Raw genomic sequence first — 7,014 nt, forward strand, 5'->3', positions numbered from 1 at the left:
AGAATCAAACTGTGTAGGTGGTTCTTCAAGCTACACAAGTGTTATCAGTCAGATACTAAGTGAAGGAATAATATTATTTCCAGTATTTAAAACAGAATATATCCCCAGCATCCTATGTGATACCCTGAGCACCGCCAGGAATAATTCCTGAGTGCAGAGTCAGATTTAACTCCTGAACATCACCAGGTTTAAAAAAAAAAAAAAGAAACAATGTATTTAACACAAAAATTAGATGATGATAAAATCCCTGGGGAGGATCAAAACTTGCTTGCAACAGGCTGGAGCTTATACTTTGTATATGCTGGACATATGTTGCACGTGGGCCGGACCTATCATACAGCAGGTGGAGTGTTTGCCTTGCATGTGACCAACCCGGGTTTGATTCCTCCACCCCTCTCGGAGAGCCTGACAAGCTACCGAGAGTATCCTGTCCACACGGCAAAGCCTGGCAAGCTACCCATGATGTATTCGATATGCCAAAAACAGTAACAACAAGTATCACAATGGAGATGTTACTGGTGCCCGCTCGAGCAAATCCATGAAAAACAGGAGGACAGTACTACAGTGCTATGCTGGACATATACAAAGTGTGTATTATCCCTGGTACCACATGATCTCTAGAGCACTGCCAGGAGTGACCCAAGAGCACAGAGCTCCCAAGTACTGCATGGTGTGGGGGGAAAAAAAAGCACACACACATACATGAGAAAAGATAGAGTAATTATCTGTTTAAAGTTATTTTCTTGGTGTCTGCCTTACAGGTAGGCTGTGGGGACAGGGTAAGAAGGAGGACTGGCAGGCGCACAGGAAACCGGAACACTGGTGGCAGGAAATGGACCTGGGTGAAGGGATGGGTGATGGAACTTTATATGACTGAGATTCAATCATGAACAACTTTGTAGCTGTATATCTCACTGTCACTGTCACTGTCCTTCCATTGTTCATAGATTTGCTTGAGTGGACCCAGTAACACTGTGAGACTTGTTACCGTGTTTGGCATATTGAATACGTCATGGGTAGCTTGCCAGGCTTTGCTGCTTGGGCGAGATACTCTCGGTACTTGCCAGGCTCTCTGAGAGGGGCAGAGGAATCAAACTCGGGCCGCGTGCAAGACAAACATCTTACATTGATCCAATTAAAAATAATAAGAAAATTTTAAAGTTCTTTTATTTTTTTGCTGGGAGGTGGTTGGTTTTGGCAACACCTAGGGATGCTTAGGGATTACTCCTGTTTCTGCACTTAAGAATCACTCCTTGATGCATGCTGAAAGTAGACTCTATAGACTGAACATGATTGCCACTCAATGCCTCTTTTGCAAACCACAGCACCCAAAAGGAGAGAGAGAACAAAAGGGAATGCCCTGCCACAGAGGTAGGGTGGGATGGGGGGGGGGCTGGGGGGTTGGAGGGATACTGCGATCATTGGTGGTGGAGAATGGGCACTGGTGAAGGGATGGGTACTCGATCATTGTATAATTATACAATGATCTTCAAACCCAAGCACAAAAATTTGTAAGTCTACAACTGGACCTCATGGTGTTTCACTAATAAAAATTAAAAAAAAAAAAGAATCACTCCTTGTGGTGCTCAGAGGACATGCCAGGAATGCCAGGAATTAAACCCAAGTCGGTCTTGTGTAAGAAGAGCAAGCTCCCTACCCACTGTACTATCTCTCTGACCACTGTTTAAAAAGTTCTTGAAAACTCTGTGTACCTGGAAACCAAACCATTTTCCATGGTGTTCAGTCCTATTTGGTGGAGGGCCTGGACAGTCTATTATGTGACTCAGGCCAGAGTTGGATTCAAATCCAAGTGACCCTTGGTAGTCTCTCTGGGCTTCAGTTTCAGAATGTATTCTAATTTTTATGATTCACAGTCATATATTAGGTGGGTGATGATACAAGGGTACTATTACACAGTAGATAAGACAATTTAGAAATCCTGCATTTATGAAGACCATAAGTGATATTATATTAAAGAACTCTAAGAGTCAAGGCCCAGAGTCTCCTGACTCTTACAGGGTCCTTGGGCATGTCACTTGCTTTCTCTGAGCTGTAAAGGAAGAGGCCTGGAGCATGTGGTGTGTAACAGCTTTCCCAGATTTGATATTCAACTAAAGCCCACATTCTAAAGTTGCCAAGAAGGTGCCAACTGATATTCTTTTCTGGGGAAATAAAACAGAAAAAGTAAATAAGTAAATGTCCTCCAATGGGGCTGCATCTGAGAGGTTTCCTGCCTTCACAGGAACCGTCCCTGCCATCCACTGTGTCCCCTGCCCCATTCTCTGGCAGTGGCTTAAGAGCCTGGGCTACCACGTGAGGCTGGACAGGCTACAGGAGCCGGACCTTGACTTCTGCTGACTCCTCCGCAAGCTGGAGGCCAAGGGTTGGAGGCTGGACTTTTTCAGTAGCTTATCAGGAGACACTACTGGGCCTGCCCAGGTGATGACTTGGCAGTGGACTTTGGTTGATCTATCAAATGCCTCAGAAGTGCCACTCTGGCTGGTCTCTTGTCTATGCTAACCACTTATTCAGGGACTTGGGACCATCAAGGTTAGTAGAAGGGCAGACGGACTGCTTCACATAGGAGTAACAAGGGGAAAATCCATATCTTTTTTTTTTTGGGGGGGTGAGGAGGGATCCAGGGGAGGAGGATCTCCCAAATGGTGCTCAGGTAAGAGGGAAGGAGGTGGGGCCTCTGGGAGATTCTCCATTAATCACCAAACTAACACTGGTTCAGCAATTGGTAGGTTCAGCGTTAGTTTGGTTCAGAGATTGGTTCTGCATGAGGAGTCGAGATTGCAGTGCTGCCCGGCCCAACAGTGCCCACGGATTCCACCGGGCCACTGGATGGGCTGCATGCAAGGTATGTGCCTGACTCCTGTGCTGTTTCCGGACCCAAGCCCAATATTCACTTCTGAAAAAGAACATTGGGCAAGGAAGCCTGGTGGGAAGAGAATATGGATTTGTGTAAGGAAGAGGCAACAACTGGAGGAGAGTGGGGAAATTCAGAAATCTAGATAAAACTCCGAGGGGACCAGCCTGGAGTGAATGAAAAAAGGCATGGAGCCCAAGAAATCTATTTCAGGACAGGCACATCTTTATGTAAATAGCGGCTTAAAGCATATGAAATAACATTCCAAATGACCTAAAAACACGTACTAGTCTCAATGCCTTTCCCCCCACCCCCACCCCCCAGTTAAGAAGGCAAAGCACGTGGCTCTGTGATTAAGCACACGCCTTGCCCCATGAGGCCCTGGCCTCAACCATCACACACACACACACACACACACACACACACACACACACACACACACACACACAAAGTATATAAGGTAAGAAAAACAAGAACAAAAGCAGACACCATGGAAACTAAGAGAAGAGAAAGCATCCATAATCCCACCACCTGCTGATCATTACTAATAATATGTAGGTGTTTCCTTCTGGCCTGTTATTTTTACATATATTTACTCAAAATCTCTTTTAGGTGATGAGCATCAGACATAGAGAATCCTCCAGGTGGGACATGTGCTCTGCCCTTGATTTCTATGTCCAGCCCCTACAAGATCAATCTGAAGGGCTAATATTCAGACGAATCTTTCTAATCAGTTCTGTCACTAAGTGCTGTCATAATTTTTTCTTCTAAATCAGTTTGGATAATTGACACTAAAGGACAAGATCATATAATGGATATAATACTTTAACAATTCTTTAGTGCTAGCTTTTGGGGTGGAGGGCAAAGTGCTTTCCAAGCAGTGCGAGGGAGTCCAGGGCCCATTTCAGTCATACTAAATCATGTTTCAATGCTCAGACCTGGTGAGACTGTTCTGCCCGGACCAAACAGTGTTGAAGGTCACCAGTGCTACACCGAACATCATGCAGGGAATCAAAGTGCTGCAGGGCATTGGACTTGGGGCCTCATGCATGCAAGGCATGTGCTTCAGTCCTTAGAGTTGTCTCGCTGGCCTCTGTGTAGATGTTTAAATCACATCTATCTTCAACTATTATAATCATGCTTCTTTGTACCTCCTGGTCCATACATCCTTGCATATCCAATCATATCTTTCAGATTAATTTCCAAAAGAGAAGGTACTACAAAGTCAATGTTTGTTATACATATTGACAAATGTCCCTGATGAAAGAAAGATATCAATTTATATTCTACCACTGGCAGGCATCTGATCCTTGAGAGCTGTTAACAGCTCTGAAACTTTTTTGTGTTAAAACCATGGCTACAGGGGGCGAGAGCAATAGTACAGTGGATAGGGTGCCTGCCTTGCACACAGCTGACCCGGGCTCAACCCCCCGCACCCTGAATGAGTCCCTAAGTCCTATTTAGATGTAATTCCTGAGCACAGACCCAGAATAACTCCTGAGTACACTGGGTGAGGCCCAAAACCAAAAACCAAACAAATAAAAACCCCCAAAGACAACCCAAAGAATGAACAAAAACAAAAACCCATGGCTATATATCTTTGTGTGTGTGTTGGGGTGGGGGTGGGAGGAGTCATACCTAGTGGTAGTCACAGGCAATAGGACTACCCACTGTTTTAATCACTCCAGCCTTCAAGCTCTTTTTTTTAGCCTCAAAATTATACAGGCATTGGGTCAGCTCAATGGTCTGAAACACGTGTCTTGCATGCACGAGGCCCTGGTTTAATCCCCAGCATCACACGCTCCCCAGGAACTCCAAACAAACAAAAAGTCATACAAAATTGTAGATTTTATTAAATATTTAAATGGTTTTATCCCCTTTGTTCAGTAATTCTGCTCTGGGAAAAATATTTTTAGAAAATATCCAAACTACACACACACACACATGCAAAAAGAGAAATAGATGATAGAGAATACAGACTGTGGGGAGGGCAGGGAGGAGGCTAGTTAAGCCGGTTACTTTGGACAACCATCATTGTCTGTGTGAATTTGAAAAGACTCTCAGTTGTGTCAAGACCTTCTCCCCACCTTTGCTCACTGTGAGTGGAGAGACAGGCAGTTCCTTCTGGTTTCTTGAATGATTCCAAAGTTGTCTGAAGGGTGGGACAACATCTGCTTATACCACTCACCTTCAAGTCTTGGATCACACACAGTTGATTGCCCCACCCTGTTTGACAAAGGTTGCTGCTGACATGTGCCAAAATATTTCTACAGCATTATCATAACAATCATTTACGATATGCTTTCACTTTCTCAATACCCATTTTTTGATAAGAAAAAAAAACATACCATAGCTACTGGTTTGAGACTGCTCTTAAGGCGGCTGCTGTGACATTCCTCTGTGGGAAAGAAATTGTTGCCCAATCAAACACCTCTTTCTTGGAAAAACAGAAAGTAGCCATTCACGTGTATGACAAACAGGAGCAAAAAACAAAACAAAACAAAAAAGTTTAATAAGGATAATGTATTTCTCCTGTATACATGGAAAAAGACTAGTAAAACTAAGTAAGTTGCTCAGATAACCTGTATCAAAATACCAGCCTTGACCACTTAGTACCTGTATTGCAAACCATAACACCCAAAAGGAGAGAGAGGGTAAGAGGGAATGTGCTTGCCACAGAGGCAGAGAGTGGGAGGGGGGGGGCAGGAGGGATACTGGGAACATTGGTGGTGGAGAATGGGTACTGGTGGAGGGATGGGTACTTGAACATTGTATGACTGAAACATAATCATGAAAGTTTATGTCTGTAACTGTATCTCATGGTGATTTATTAAAATAATTTTTTTAAATACCCCCCTTTATTTTTTTTTTTTTAGGTTTTGAATTTTGAGCCATACCCCATGGCGCTCAGGCCTTAATCCTGGTTCTGTGTTCAGGGATCACTCCTGGCAGTGATCGGGTACCATATGTGGTACCGGGGCTCAAATCAGGGTTTCAGCTGAAGCAACCCTATGCAAGGTAAGTGACTCACCTCCTGTACTCTCTCCTGTCTCTCAAAATTCCTTTTTAATCTAAGACCTCCTGTCCTCTTTTTGGACCTAGGGAATTTACTAATATCGAATCATAGAAGAAAGTGCACAAAAATATCTGCTTTTGAACCCAGAAACTCCTAATACTTTAGTCTTACAATAGAGCAAGAAAACAATGAAACTAAAAGTGAAAAGGCAGATCTACATTACTAAAGAAGATCTTTTTTGTTTTGCAAATTTATTTAATTTTCTTTTGATTTTTTGAGCCACACCCAGCAGTGTTTAGTGCTTCCTCTCTATGTTGTGCTCAGAGATAATTTCTAGTGGCACTTGGGGGACCATATAGGGTGCTGGGGATTGAACCTGTCAAGGTGCAAGGTAAGTACCTTACCCACTGGACTATCTCTCTGACCCCTTTGAAAAGAGATTTTTAAATGACTCTCCTGGTAACAAAAGAGCAAGCAAAAAACTCACTAAGGAAATATTTTGGGACTGGAGAGATAAAACAGACATTAAGGTATTTGCTTTTTCATGCAGTTGACCCTGGTTTGATCCCCACCAGCACCACATGATCCTTAAGAACTGCTGGGATTGACCCCTGACCAGAGAGCCAGAAAGTAGTCCCTGAAGACTGTAAGGTATTACCCCCAAACGCAAAAATAATAAAAATTTCAACAGTCAATAAAAAAATTTGATGAATTTTACTAGAACATGCAACAGTTGCAGAATATAAATTAATTGTATATTTAGCAGATAACACATTTATAAAAAGTAAAGTGATAATTTATAACTCAATAAGCTATTTTGTTTTGAACATCATAGCTGGTAGTGCTCAGGGTCTAATGTGCTGGGTGTGGGGCATGTACTTACACCCAGAAGTATTTGGGATCCATGTGTTTCCAGAAGAGAATCTGGTCTCCTGCATTCACTCCAGCCTGTTAAACCATCTCTCCAGCACTCAAAGAAAATTTAAAATTCCTACACCAGGGCTGAAGATACAGTACAGCAGGTAGAGTGCTTGTCTTGCATGCCGTTGGCCCTGGTCCAATCTCCAGCACTCCTAATGGTTCCCTGAGCACACCAGGCATGAGCACAGAGCCAGGAGTAAACCCT

The 7,014-nt window shown here is 43.4% G+C and overlaps 1 non-coding gene across 1 annotated transcript; it reads left to right on the forward strand.

The window, feature by feature from the left end:
- The first annotated feature begins 5,217 nt into the window (after positions 1-5,217).
- Positions 5,218-5,354, forward strand: LOC130036340 (small nucleolar RNA SNORA41). Its single transcript, XR_008794376.1, has one exon. It is a non-coding gene; the product is annotated as a small nucleolar RNA SNORA41 (small nucleolar RNA).
- Positions 5,355-7,014: the final 1,660 nt, after the last annotated feature.

The sequence above is a fragment of the Sorex fumeus genome, unplaced genomic scaffold (assembly GCF_029834395.1).
Source record: "Sorex fumeus unplaced genomic scaffold, SorFum_2.1 ptg000063l, whole genome shotgun sequence".
Lineage (NCBI taxonomy): Eukaryota > Metazoa > Chordata > Mammalia > Eulipotyphla > Soricidae > Sorex > Sorex fumeus.